Below are 12883 nucleotides of genomic sequence, written 5' to 3'. Positions count from 1 at the left end.
CGGACAGAGGGGCGGGATGCGCAAGCCGGGGATCGATCGGGTCCCCCTCTCTGTGGTACCAATCTTGCTGCCGCAACGCTCGATCCGGTCTGATCTTAGACTGGGAATGAACTTCGTATGCCTAAGCCAACCAACGAAATGAGTGGGTGGGCGGGTGGACGGGCACTACACCGGCCAGAGAGACGGGATGCGCAAGCCGTGGATCGATCGGGTGGTTGGTGGGTTTAGGCACATTTTCATATTTCTGTGTGCCAATGCCATTTTCATGGCTTGTAAATTCATACAATGGTCCCTTAAGCCTTCACGTGAAGTTTCATGGCAAGACGACTCGTTTTCTATTTTTCACGATTTTCAAAACTTTTTGCGGTTCGGGATTTTTTAAAATTTTTTCAAAAGGAGTTTTGGCCCCAAACTCGGTAGACATGATCCTTGTATTTTTGTTGGCATGTACAAACAAATTCAGCAAAAAACTCGAAGTGTACAAGATTTTATGACCATTTGAAAAAGGTGTCCCCATTTCAGACACTTTAATGGCTACTGGCAGCAAACCTGTTAAATCTCAAATGCTCTTTAAGGGGGTGTGAGTTCTCAAGGTTTGATGAGGGATAGGGGGCCAATATAAGGGCCAAGTACCAGCACCCATCTCAGATCATGTGCGCGCACCCCCCGATCGTCGGAACCCCAATCCCGCCAGTCAGGTTCTTCGACGATGCTCCGACGATGGTGCCCTGACGAAGAAAAATGCAGCACCAGCACATGCCCGAGCCCAGCATGTGCTGTCACAACCCTCGGTCCGGTCTGATCTTAGACTGGGAATGAACTCTGTATGCTTAGATTGGGAATGAACTCCGTATGCCAAAGTCAAGCCACGAAACGAGCGTGCGGGCGCTCAGCTGGCTAGAGGGGCGGGATGCCGAAGCCGGGGATCGATCGGGTCTTCCTCTGCGTGCTGTCGATCTTGCTTCTGCAACCCTCGGTCCAGAAAGATCTTAGACTGGGAATGAACTCCGTATGCCTCAGCCAATAAACGAAACGAGCAGGCGGGCGGGCGGGCGGGCGGGCACTACGCCGGCCTGAGAGACGGGATGCGCAAGCCGTGGATCGATAGGGTGGTAGGTGGGTTTGGGCACATCTTCATATTTCTGCGTGCCAATGCCATTTTTATGGCTTGTAAATTCATACAATGGTCCCTTAAGCCTTCACGTGAAGTTTCATGCCAAGACGACTCATTTTCTATTTTTCATGTTTTCAAAAGTTTTTACGGTTCAAGATTTTTTAAAGTTTTTTCGAAAGGATTTTTGGCCCCAAACTTGGTAGACGTGATCCTTGTATTTTTGTTGGCATGCACAAAAAAATTCAGCTAAAAACTCGAAGTGTACAAGATTTTATGACCATTTGAAAAAAGTGTCCCCATTTCAAACACTTTAATGGCTACTGGCAGCAAACCTGTAAAATCTCAAATGCTCTTTAAGGGGGTGTGAGTTCTCGAGGTTTGATGAGGGATAGGGGGCCAATATAAGGGCCAAGTACCAGCACCCATCTCACATCATGTGCGTGCACCCCCCGATCGTCGGAACCCCAATCCCGCCAGTCAGGTTCTTCGACGATGCTCCGACGATGGTGCCCTGACGAAGAAAAATGCAGCACCAGCACATGCCCGAGCCCAGCATGTGCTGTCACAACCCTCGGTCCGGTCTGATCTTAGACTGGGAATGAACTCTGTATGCTTAGATTGGGAATGAACTCCGTATGCCAAAGTCAAGCCACGAAATGAGCGTGCGGGCGCTCAACTGGCTAGAGGGGCGGGATGCGGAAGCCGGGGAACGATCGGGTCTTCCTCTGCGTGCTATCGATCTTGCTTCTGCAACCCTCGGTCCGAAAAGATCTTAGACTGGGAATGAACTCCGTATGCCTCAGCCAATAAACGAAACGAGCGGGCGGGCGGGCGGGCACTACGCCGGCCTGAGAGACGGGATGCGCAAGCCGTGGATCGATAGGGTGGTAGGTGGGTTTGGGCACATCTTCATATTTCTTTGTGCCAATGCCATTTTTATGGCTTGTAAATTCATACAATGGTCCCTTAAGCCTTCACGTGAAGTTTCATGCCAAGACGACTCATTTTCTATTTTTCATGTTTTCAAAAGTTTTTACGGTTCAGGATTTTTTTAAATTTTTTCGAAAGGAGTTTTGGCCCCATATTTGGTAGACGTGATCCTTGTATTTTTGTTGGCATACACAAAACAATTCAGCTAAAAACTCGAAGTGTACAAGATTTTGTGACCATTTGAAAAAAGTGTCCCCATTCTAGACAATTTAATGGCTACTGGCAGCAAACCTGTAAAATCTCAAATGCTTTTTAAGGGGGTGTGAGTTCTCAAGGCTTGATGAGGGAAAGGGGGCCAATATAAAGGCCAAGTACCAGCACCCATCGTACATCTTGTGCGCACACCCCACCCGGCCCCCCCGATCGTTGGAACCCCAATGCCGCCGATCAGGTTCTCCGACGATGCTCTGACGATGGTGCCCCGACGAAGAAAAATACGGCACCAGCACATGGCTGAGCCTAGCATGTGCTACCGTAACCCTTGGTCCGGTCCGATCTTACACTGGGAATGAACTCCATATGCTTAGACTGGGAATGAACTCCATATGCCTAAGTCAACCCATGAAACAAGCATGCGGGCGCTCAACCGGCAAGAGGGGCGGGATGCATAAACCGGGGACCAGTCGGGTCCCCTCTATGTGCTATCGATCCTGCTGCTGCAACTATCAATCTATGGCTTGTAAATTCATACAATGGTCCCTTAAGCGTTCATGATTTTCAAAAGTTTTTATGGTTCGATATTTTTTAAAATTTTTTCGGAAGGAGTTTTGGCCCCAAACTTAGTAGACGTGATCCTCGTATTTTTGTTGGCATGCATAAAAAATTTCAGCTAAAAACTCGAAGTGTACAAGATTTTGTGACCATTTAAAAAAAGTGTCCCCATTTTAGACACTTTAATGGCTACTAGCAGCAAACTTGTAAAATCTCAAATGCTCTTTAAGGGGGTGTGAGTTCTCGAGGTTTCATGAGGGATAGGGGGCCAATATAAGGGCCAAGTACCAGCACCCATCGCACATCATGTGTGCGCACCCCCCGGCCCCCATGATCGTTGGAACCCTAATACCGTCGGTTAGGTTCTCCGGCGATGCTCCAATGATGGCGCCCTGACGAAGAAAAATGCGGCACCAGCACATGGCCGAGCCCAGCATGTGCTACCGCAACCCTCGGTCCGATCCGATCATATTCTGGGAATCAACTCTGTATGCTTAGACTGGGAATGAACTCCATATGCCTAAGTCAACACATGAAACGAGCGTTCAGAGGGGCAGGATGCACAAGCCGGGGATCGATCGGGTCCCCCTCGGCGTGCTGTCGATCCTGCTACCGCAACCCTCGGTCCAGTCGGATCTTAGACTGGGAATGAACTCCGTATGCCTAAGCCAACCGACGAAATGAGAGGGCGGGCGGACGGGCGGCACTACGCCGGCCAGAGAGACGGGATGCGCAAGCCGTGGATCGATAGAGTTGTAAGTGGGTTTAGGCACATCTTCATATTTTTGTGTGCCAATGCCATTTGTATGGCTTGTAAATTCGTTCAATGGTCCCTTAAGCCTTCACGTGAAGTTTCATGGCAAGATGACTCATTTTCTATTTTTCACGATTTTTGAAATTTTTTGCGGTTCGGGATTTTTTAAAATTTTTTCGAAAGGAGTTTTGGCCCCAAGCCTGGTTGACGTGATCCTTGTATTTTTGTTGGCATGCACAAAAAAATTCAGCTAAAAACTCGAAGTGTACAAGATTTTGTGACCATTTGAAAAAAGTGTCCCCATTTTAGATACTTTAATGGCTACTGGCAGCAAACCTGTAAAATCTCAAATGCTCTTTAAGGGGGTGTGAGTTCTTGAGGTTTGATGAGGCATAGGGGGCCAATATAAGGGCCAAGTGCCAGCAGCCATCGCACATCATGTGCGCACTCCCCCCGTTACCCCCATCGTTGGAACCCCAATGCCGCCGGTCAGGTTCTCCGACGATGCTCTGGCGAGGGTGCCCCGACGAAGAAAAATGCGACACCAGCACATGCCCGAGCCCAGCATGTGCTGTAGCAACCGTCGGTCTGGTCCGATCTTAGACTGGGAATGAACTCCGTATGCTTAGACTGAAAATGAACTCCGTATGCCTAAGTCAACCCACGAAACGAGCGTGCGGGCGCTCAGCCAGCCAGAAGGGTGGGATGCCCAAGCCAAGGATCGGGCGGGTCCCCCTCTGCGTGCTACCGATCCTGTTGTTGCAACCCTCGGTCCAGTCCGATCTTAGACTGAGAATGAACTCTGTATGCCTAAGCCAACCGATGAAATGAGCACGTAGACAGGCAGGCGGGCACTATGCCGACCAGAGAGACGGGATGTGCAAGTCGTGGATCGATAGGGTGGTAGGTGGGTTTAGGCACATCTTCATATTTTTGCATGCCAATGCCATTTTTATGGCTTGTAAATTCATACAATGGTCCCTTAAGCCTTCACGTGAAGTTTCATGGCAAGACGACTCATTTTCTATTTTTCACGATTTTTGAAACCTTTTTCGGTTTGAGATTTTTTTAAATTTTTTTTGAAAGGATTTTTTGCCCCAAACTTGGTAGACATGATCCTTGTATTTTTGTTGGCATGTACAAACAAATTCAGCAAAAAACTCGAAGTGTACAAGATTTTGTGACCATTTGAAAAAAGTGTCCCCATTTCATACACTTTAATGGCTACTGCCAGCAAACTAGTAAAATCTCCAATGCTTTTTAAGGGGGTGTGAGTTCTCAAGGTTTGATGAGGGATAGGCGGCCAATATAAGGGCCAAGTACCAGCACCCATCGCACATCATGTGCGCACACTCCTCGGCCTCCTTGATCATCGGAACCCCAATGCAACCGGTCAGGTTCTCCGGTGATGCTCTGGCAATGGTGCCCGACGAAGAAAAATGTGGCACCAGCACATGCCCGAGCCCAGCATGTGCTGCCGTAACCCTCGGTCCGGTCCGATCTTAGACTGGGAATGAACTCCGTATGCCTAAGTCAACCCACTAAACGAGCGTGTGGGCGCTCAGCCTGCCAGAGGGGCGGGATGGGCAAGCCTGGGATCGGTCGAGTCCCCCTCTGCGTGCTGCCGATCCTGCTACCGCAACCTTCGGTCTGATCTGATCTTAGACTGGGAGTGAACTCCGTATGCCCAAATCAACCGACGAAACGAGCTGGCGGGCGGGTGGGCGGTCACTACGTCTGCCAGAGAGACGGGATGCACAAGCCGTTGATCGCTGGGGTGGCACGTGGGTTTAGGCACATCTTTATATTTCTACATGCCAATACCATTTTTATGGCTTGTAAATTCATACAATGGTCCCTTAAGCCTTCACGTGAAGTTTCATGGCAAGACGACTCATTTTCTATTTTTCACGATTTTGGAAACTTTTTGTGGTTTGGGATTTTTTATAATTTTTTCGGAAGGAGTTTTAGCCCCAAACATGGAGACGTGACGCTTGTAATTTTGTTGGCATGCACAAAAAAAATTAACTAAAACCTTGAAGTGTACAAGATTTTGTAACCATTTGAAAAAAGTGTCCCCATTTCAGACATTTTAATGGCTACTGGCAGCAAACCTGTAAAATCTCAAATGCTCTGTAAGGGAGTGTGAGTTGTCGAGGTTTGATGAGGGATTGGGGGTGAATATAAGGGCCAAGTACCAGCACCCATCGCACATCATGTGCGCACACCCCCCCTCGGCCCCCTCGATCATCGGAACCCCAATGCCGCCGGTAAGGTTCTCCGACGACGCTCCGATGATGGTGCCCCAATGAAGAAAAATGCGGCACCAGCACATGCCCGAGCCCAGCATGTGCTACCGCAACCCTCAGTTCAATCCGATCTTAGACTGGGAATGAACTCCGTAAGCCTAAGTCAAGTCACGAAACGAGCGTGCGGGCGCTCAGCCGGCTAGAGGGGTGGGATGCGCAAGCCATGGTTCGGTCGGGTCCCCCTCTAAGTGCTATCGATCCTGCTAATGCAACCCTCAGTCTGGTCCAATCTTAGACTGGGAATGAACTCTGTCTGCCTAAGCCAACCGGCGAAACAAGCGGGCGGGTAGGCGGGCACTTAGCCGTACAGAGAGACGAGATGCGCAAGCCGTGGATCGATAGGGTGGTAGGTGGGTTTAGGCACATCTTCATTTTTCTGCATGCCAATGCCATTTTTATGGCTTGTAAATTCATATAATGGTCCCTTAAGCCTTCACGTGAAGTTTCATGGCAAGACGACTCGTTTTCTATTTTTCATGATTTTTGAAACTTTTTGCGTTGCAAGATTTTTTAAAATTTTTTTCGGAAGGAGTTTTGGCCCTAAAATTGGTAGAAGGGATCCTTGTATTTTTATTGGCATGCACAAAAAAATTCAGCCAAAAACTCGAAGTGTACAAGATTTTGTGACCATTTGAAAAAAGTGTCCCCATTTCGAACACTTTAATAGCTACTGGCAGCAAACCTGTAAAATCTCAAATGCTCTTTAAGGGGGTCTGAGTTCTCGAGGTTTGATGAGGAAAAGGGGGCCAATATAAGGGCCAACTACCAGCACCCATCGCACATCATGTGCGCACACCCCCCGGCCCCCCCGATCGTCGGAACCACAATGCCGTCGGTCAGGTTCTCCGGCGGTGCTCCGATGATGGTGTCCTGACGAAGAAAAATGCAACACCAGCACATGCCTGAGCCCAGTGTGTGCTACCATAACCCTTGGTCTGGTCTGATCATAGACTGGGAATGAACTTCGTATGCTTAGACTGGGAATGAACTCCGTATGCCTAAGTCAACCCATGAAACGAGCGTGCGGGTGCTCAGTCGGCCAAAGGGGCGAGATGCGCAAGACGAAGATCTGCCGGGTCCCCCTCTATGTGTTGCCGATCTTGCTGCCACAACCCTCGGTCTGGTCTGATCTTAGACTATGAATGAACTCCGTATGCCTAAGGGAACCAACGAAATGAGCGGGAGGGCAGGCGGGCAGGCATTATGCCGGCCAGAGAGACGGGATGCGCAAGCCGTGGATCGATAGGGTGGTAGGTGGGTTTAGGCACATCTTCATATTTCTGTGCGCCAATGCTATTTTTATGGCTTGTAAATTCATACAATGGCCCCTTAAGCCTTCACGTGAAGTTTCACGGCAAGACGACTCGTTTTCTATTTTTCATGATTTTTGAAACTTTTTACGGTTCGAGATTTTTTAAAATTTTTTTGAAAGGAGTTTTGGCCCCAAACTTGGTAGACGTGATCCTTTTATTTTTGTTGGCTTGCAAAAAAAAATTCAGCTAAAAACTCGAAGTGTGCAAGATTTTGTGACCATTTGAAAAAAGTGTCCCTATTTTAGACACTTTAATTGCTACTGGCAGCAAACCTGTAAAATCTCAAATGCTCTTTAAGGGGGTGTGAGTTCTCAAGGTTTGATGAGGGATAGGGGCCAATATAAGGGACAAGTACCAGCACCCATCGCACATCATGTGCGCACACCCCCCCTCGGCCCCCCCGATCGCCGGAACCCCAATGCCACAGGTCAGGTTCTCCGGCGATGCTCCGACGATGCTGCCCCGATGAAGAAAAATACGGTACCAACACATGCCCGAGCCCAGCATGTGTTGCCGCAAACCTCGGTCTGGTCTGATCTTAGACTGGGAATGAACGTCATATGCTTAGACTGGGAAAGAACTCCGTAACCCTAAGTCAACCCATGAAATGAGCGTGCGGGCGCTCAACCGGCCAGAGGGGCGGGATGCGCAAGCCGGGGATCGACCGTGTCCCTCTCTGCATGCTATCGATCCTGCTACCACAACCCTGGGTTGGTTCGAGCTTAGACTTGGAATGAACTCTGTATGGCTTAGCCAACCGACGAAACAAGCGAGCGGGCGGGTGGGCGGGCGGGCGGGCACTACGTCGGCTAAAGAGACGGGATGCGCAAGCCGTGGATCGATAGGGTGGTAGGTGGGTTTAGGCACATCTTCATATTTCTGCGTTCCAATGCTATTTTTATGGCTTGTAAATTCATACAATGGTCCCTTAAGCCTTCACGTGAAGTTTCATTGCAAGACGACTCGTTTTCTATTTTTCACAATTTTCGAAACTTTTTACGGTTCGGGATTTTTTAAAATTTTTTCGAAAGGATTTTTGGCCCCAAACTTGGTAGACGTGATCCTTCTATTTTTTTTGGCATGGACAAAAACATTCAGCTAAAAACTCGAAGTGTACAAGATTTTGTGACCATTTGAAAAAAGTGTCCCCATTTCAAACACTTTAACGGCTACTGGCAGCAAACCTGTAAAATCTCAAACGCTCTTTAGGGGGGAGTGAGTTCTCAAGGTTTGATGAGGGATAGGGGGCTAATATAAGGGCCATGTACCAGCACCCATCGTACATCATGTGCGCACAGCCCCCCCGGCCCCCCGATCGTCGAAAACCCTAATGCCGCCGGTCAGGTTCTCCGGCGATGCTCCGATGATGGTGCCTCGACGAAGAAAAATGCGGCATCAGCACATGCCCGAGCCTAGCATGTGCTGCCGCAACCCTCGGTCTAGTCCAATCTTAGACTGGGAATTAACTCCGTATACTTAGATTGGGAATGAACTCCGTATGCCTAAGACAACCCACGAAACGAGCATACGGGCACTCAGCCGGCCAGAGGGGCGGGATGCACAAGCCGAGGATCGGTCGGGTCCCCTCTGCGTGCTGCCGATCCTACTATCACAACCCTCAGTCCGGTCTAACCTTAGACTGGGAATGAACTCCGTATGCCTAAGCAAACCGAGGAAACGAGCGGGCGGGCAAGCGGGCACTACGCCGGCCAAAGAGACGGGATGCGCAAGCTGTGGATCAATAAGGTGGTAGGTGGGTTTAGGCACATCTTCATATTTCTGCATTCCAATGCCATTTTTATTGCTTGTAAATTCATACAATGGTCCCTTAAGCCTTCACGTGAAGTTTCATGGCAAGACGACTCATTTTCTATTTTTCACGATTTTCAAAACTTTTTGCGGTTCAGGATTTTTTAAAATTTTTTTGGAAAAAGTTTTGGCCCCAAACTTGGTAGACGTGATCCTTGTATTTCTTTTGGCATGCACAAAAAAATTCAGCTAAAAACTCGAAGTGTACAAGATTTTGTGACTATTTGAAAAAAGTGTCCCCATTTCAGACACTTTAATGGCTATTAGCAGCAAACTTGTAAAATCTCAAATGCTCTTTAAGGGGGTGTGAGTTCTCGAGGTTTCATGAGGGATAGGGGGCCAATATAAGGGCCAAGTACCAGCACCCATCGCACATCATGTGCGCACAACCCCCCCGACCCCACCGATCACTGGAACCCCAATGCCGCCGGTCAGGTTCTCTGATGATGCTCTGACGATGGTGCACCGGTGAAGAAAAATACGGTACCAGCACATGCCCGAGCCCAGCATATGCTGCCGCAACCCAGGGTCCGGTCTGGTCGTAGACTGGGAATGAACTCCGTATGCCTAAACCAACCGACGAAATGAGCGGGCGGGAGGGCGGGTGGGCACTATGTCGGCCAGAGAGACGGGATGCGCAAGCCGTGGATCGATAGGGTGGTAGGTGGGTTTAGGCACATCTTCATATTTCTGCATGCCAATGCCATTTTTATGGCTTGTAAATTCATACAATGGTCCCTTAAGACTTCACTTGAAGTTTAATGGCAAGACGGCTCGTTTTTTTATTTTTCATGATTTTTGAAACTTTTAGCGGTTCGGGATTTTTTAAAATTTTTTCAGAAGGAGTTTTGGCCCCAAACTTGCTAGACGTGATCCTTGTATTTGTTTTGGCATGCACAAAAAAATTCAGCCAAAAACCCGAAGTGTACAAGATTTTGTGACCATTTGAAAAAAGTGTCCCATTTCAGACACTTTAATGGCTATTGGCAGAAAACCTGTAAAATCTCAAATGGTCTTTAAGGGGGTGTGAGTTCTAGAGGTTTGACGAGGGATAGGGGGCCAATATAAGGGTCAAGTACCAGCACCCATCACACATCATGGGCGCACACCCCCCCGGGCCCCGTCGATCGCCGGAACCCCAATGCCGCCGGTCAGGTTCTCCGACGATGCTCCGACGATGGTGCCCCGGTGAAGACAAATGCGGCACCAGCACATGCCTGAGCCCAGCATGTGCTACCGCAACCCTCGGTCCTGTCCGATCTTAGACTGGGAATGAACTCCGTATGCTTAGACTGGGAATGAACTCCATATGCCTAAGTCAATTCACGAAACGAGCGTGCGGGCGCTCAGCCAGCCAGAGGGGCGGGATACGAAAGTCGGGGATCGGTCGGGTCCCCTTCTGTGTGCTACCGATCCTACTGTCGTAACCTTCGGTCCAGTCCAATCTTAGACTGGGAATGAACTCCGTATGCCTAAGCCAAGAGACGAAACGAGCGGGCGGGCGGGGGGGCACTACGCTGGCCAGAGAGACGGGATGCGCAAGCTGTGGATCGATAAGGTGGTAGGTGAGTTTAGGCACATCTTCATATTGCTGCATGCCAATGCCATCTTTATGGCTTGTAAATTCATACAATTTTCCCTTAAGCCTTCACGTGAAGTTTCATGGCAAGATGACTCGTTTTTTATTTGTCACGATTTTGGAAACTTTTTGTGGTTCAGGATTTTTTAAAATTTTTTCGGAGGGAGTTTTGGCCCCAAACAAGGTATACGTGATCCTAGTATTTTTTTTGGCATTCACAAAAAAATTCAGCCATAAAGTCGAAGTGTACAAGATTTTGTGACCATTTGAAAAAAGTATCCCCATTTCAAACAAAAAAGAGCATTTGAGATTTTATAGGTTTGCTGCCAGTAGCCATTAAAGTGTTTGAAATGGGGACACTTTTTTCAAATGGTCACAAAATCTTGTACACTTCGAGTTTTTAGCTGAATCGTTTTGTGCATGCCAACAAAAATACAAGGATCACGTCTACCAAGTTTGGGGCTAAAACTCCATTCAAAAAAATTTTAAAAAATCGCGAACCATAAAAAGTTTTGAAAATCATAAAAAATAGAAAATGAGTCATGGGTTGACTTAGGCATACGGAGTTCATTCCCAGTCTAAGGTTACGGAGTTCATTCCTAGTCTAAGATCGGACCGGACCGAGGGTTGCGGCAGCACATGCTGGGCTCCGGCATGTGCTGGTGTGGCATTTTTCTTTGTCGGGGCACTATCGCCGGAGCATCATCAGAGAACCTGACCGGCGGCATTAGGGTTCCGACGATCGGGGGGGCCAGGGGTGGGGGTTGTGCGCACATGATGTGCGATGGGTGCTGGTACTTGGCCCATATATTGGCCCCATATCCTTCATCAAACCTTGAGAACTCACACCCCCTTAAAGAGCATTTGAGATTTTACAAGTTTGCTGCCAGTAGCCATTAAAGTATCCGAAATGGTTTGAGGCAACAAATGCTGGGCTCGGGCATGTGCTGTTGCCATATTTTTCTTCATCGGGGCACCATCGTCGGGGCATCGTCGGAGAACCTAACCGGCGGCATTGGGGTTCTGGCGATCGGTGGGGTTGGGGGGGTGTGTGCACATGATGTGCGATGGGTGCTGGTACTTGGCCCTTGTATTGGCCCCTTATCCCTCATCAAACCTCGAGAACTCACACCCCCTTAAAGAGCATTTGAGATTTTACAGGTTTGCTACCAATAGCAATTAAAGTGTCTGAAATGGGGACACTTTTTTCAAACGGTCACAAAATCTTGTACACTTCGAGTTTTTAGCTGAATTGTTTTGTGCATGCCAACAAAAATACAAGGATCATGTCTACCAAGTTTGGGGCCAAAACTCCTTTCGAAAAAATTTTAAAAAATCCCGAACCGTAAAAAGTTTCAAAAATCGTAAAAAATAAAAAACGAGTCGTCTTGCCATGAAACTTCATGTGAAGGCTTAAGGGACCATTGTATGAATTTACAAGCCATAAAAATGGCATTGGCATGCAGAAATATGAAGATGTGCCTAAACCCACCTACCACCCTATCGATCCACGGCTCACGCATCCCGTCTCTCTGGCCGGCGTAGTGCCCACCTGCCCGCCTGCCCGCTCGTTTAATCGATTGGCTTAGGCATACGGAGTTCATTCCCAGTCCAAGATTGGACCGGACTGAGGGCTACGACAGTAGGATTGGCAGCACGCAGAGGGGGACCCGACCGATCCCCGGCTTGCGCATCCCACCCCTTTGGCCGGTTGAGCGCCCGCACGCTCGTTTCGTGGGTTGACTTAGGCACACGGAGTTCATTCCCAATCTAAGACCGAACTGGACCGAGGGTTGCGGCAGCACATGCTGGACTCGGACATGTGCTGGTGCCACATTTTTCTTCACCGGGGCATCGTCGTCGGAGCATCGTCGAAGAACCTGACCTACAGCATTGGGGTTATGACGATTGCGGGTGCCGGGGGGTGTGCACACATGATGTGCGATGGGTGGTGGTACTTGGCCCTTATATTGGCCCCCTATCCCTCATCAAACCTCGAGAACTCACACCCCCTTAAAGAGTATTTGAGATTTTACAGGTTTGCTGCCAATAGCCATTAAAGTGTCTGAAATGGGGACACTTTTTTCAAATGGTTACAAAATCTTGTACACTTCGAGTTTTTAGCTAAATTTTTTTGTGCATTCCAACAAAAATACAAGGATCACGTCTACCAAGTTTGGGGCCAAAACTGCTTTCAAAAAAATTTTAAAAAATCGTGAAACTCAAAAAGTTTCAAAAATCATACAAAATAGAAAACGAGTCGTCTTGCCATGAAACTTCATGTGAAGGCTTAAGGGACCATTG

The sequence above is a fragment of the Durio zibethinus genome, chromosome 5 (assembly GCF_047325235.1).
Source record: "Durio zibethinus cultivar Kanyao isolate XHJ-2024 chromosome 5, ASM4732523v1, whole genome shotgun sequence".
Taxonomy (NCBI): domain Eukaryota; kingdom Viridiplantae; phylum Streptophyta; class Magnoliopsida; order Malvales; family Malvaceae; genus Durio; species Durio zibethinus.
Note: the sequence above shows the minus strand (reverse complement) of the source record.